Here is a 2,230-nt window from a genome sequence, read left to right as displayed (position 1 = left end):
GAAAGAATACCTGGGTGAGCTTGCCTCTAGTCTGGCACTGTTTAGGGACATGAGAGGTGTAGGTTAAGTGGGAGGCCCTCGGGCTGTCAGTGAAATACCACTACTCATTGTTTTTTCACTTACCCGGTGAGGTGGGGGGCGAGCCCTGTGGGGCTCTCACTTCTGGCCTGCGACGTCGCTTTTTGATCCTTCGATGTCGGTTCTTCCTATCATTGTGAGGCAGAATTCACCAAGCGTTGGATTGGTCACCCACTAATAGGGAACGTGAGGTGGGGTTAGACCGGCGCGAGACAGGTTAGTTTTACCCTACTGATGATGTGTTGTTGCAATAGTAATCCTACAAGAGGAACCGCAGGTTCAGACATTTGGTGTATGTGCTTGGCTGAGGAGCCAATGGGGCGAAGCTACCATCTGTGGGATTATGACTGAATGCCTCAAAGTCAGAATCCTCCCTAAACCGTAACGATACCGCAGCGCTTTCGAGCCTTGGTTGGCCTGGGATAGCCGCCTCTGGGCCGGTGTGTGGAGCTTCTTGCCTCGGGACTTCGAGTGTGGACAGAAGGGGGCCACCTCTCTCGCCTGTAGTGCACCTCATGTTCGTGGGGAACCTGGTGCTAAATAATTCGTAGCCAACCTGATTTTGGTTCAGTGTTTCGTAAGTAGCAGAGCAGCTACCCCGCTGCGATCTATTGAAAGTCATCCTCTGAGCCAAGCTTTTGTCGCAAGGCGCCGCCGCCGCCAAGGGTCTCCATCCTTCCTCCTGCTGTGCCGTGGGGCGCACAGGAAACTCCCACCCACCCGCGGTGGTGTGCGTGCTGGGCAGGGAGCGCTCTTCTCACCTTTCCCGGTCAGACTGGCGGACCAGATGGCCTCGGCCCGGGCCTTCGAGGTGGTGCCTTAAGCTCCCGGACAGGGTGGGGGAAGAGAGGCTGCAAGCCACTCCAGATGCAGGGGGAGGTCCCTTAAGCCTGTGCCACTGGACGGTTACCAGACATTTCATTGAAAAAAATTGGTTGACCGGACAAATGGTCGAACCAATTTCGTCGAAAACCAAATGGTCGAATTTTTTTTATTTTTACCCTTTTTTTGGGGGGGGGGGTCCCCCAACCCCCTTTTTTTCCCTAAACTACAACCTTAAAAATAAATATATAAATTTTAAAAAAAATCAACCATTTGGTTTTCGACGAAATTACGTCGACCAAATGTCCTGTCGACCAATTGTCGATGAAATGTCTGGACACCCCCCTGGACGTTGGGGTCAGGGCAGGCACGGCCGCCGGCCCAGATGGCATGAGTTGTGGCTGGCGGACCAGATGGCCCGAGTTGCAGCTGACTCCTGCATTTGTCTCTGGTCGGGTTCCATGAGCCCCCACCTTGTGGGGGCATAATAGTCGAAGTGGAAGTGTCTCCCAGGCCCCGGCCCGAGTGCATGGAGTTGGTGCCTTAAGCCCCGTGCAGGATAGGGAAGAGGTGACAGCTTAAGTCCCCACCCGAGAACCTGGAGAAAGGCTCTAATGTGGTTGGAGAAGCTCTAAGGCGGCCCGGGCCAGAGCTCCATGGTGGCTCAGGCTGCTGCCTCCACCGGCCTTGGACGCCAGCCTCGTGCGGCGGTCGCGGTGAGCCCTGGTGGGGTCCCCATCCCTCCTTAGAGGGAGAAGCTCTTAAGGGGCCCTGCTAAAGCTCCGGGGGGGGGGGGGGATGCTGGTCCTCCCACCCCCCCGGCCTTGGGCACCTGTCTCACGTGTGGGTCGGCTGTCCCTCCCCAAAGGGATACGCTCCAGGGCGGCCAAGAAACCTCTTATGTGGAGGGGGAAAAACTCTAAAGGGGCCTGGCCAGAGCTCGAGGATGACCATTGGTGCTGGCCCCTGCCGGTCCTCTGTCCTTTGTCAGGTAGGGGCCAAAGGCCCTTCTCGTCTAGGCCCATTGGAATGCATTGCCCTACCAGCTGCTCTGGAAGTCCCGATGGGCGTCAATTTGACATTTTTCTCCAGGTGGGTCTATAAGGAGCCCGGACGCTTTCACCGAGAGATCCCACTCTGTGCCTCTGTGTACAGAGATTAGAAGAAAGCTTAGTCCCCTTCCTCCGGATTACTATAGACTGGGTGAGAGGGACCCGTCTGTGCTCCTCTTGGTTCTCGCTGCCCGACCCAGGCTCTGTGGCGAAATCACTGCATCTCCCCGGGCCGGCCAGGGGGTCGTGCCCCACCAGAAACTGGCCTGCTGGGGGTG

Source organism: Ambystoma mexicanum, chromosome 9, assembly GCF_040938575.1.
Source record: "Ambystoma mexicanum isolate Mex_15411 chromosome 9, UKY_AmexF1_1, whole genome shotgun sequence".
Taxonomy (NCBI): Eukaryota; Metazoa; Chordata; class Amphibia; order Caudata; family Ambystomatidae; genus Ambystoma; species Ambystoma mexicanum.
This window is presented reverse-complemented; position numbering follows the sequence as displayed.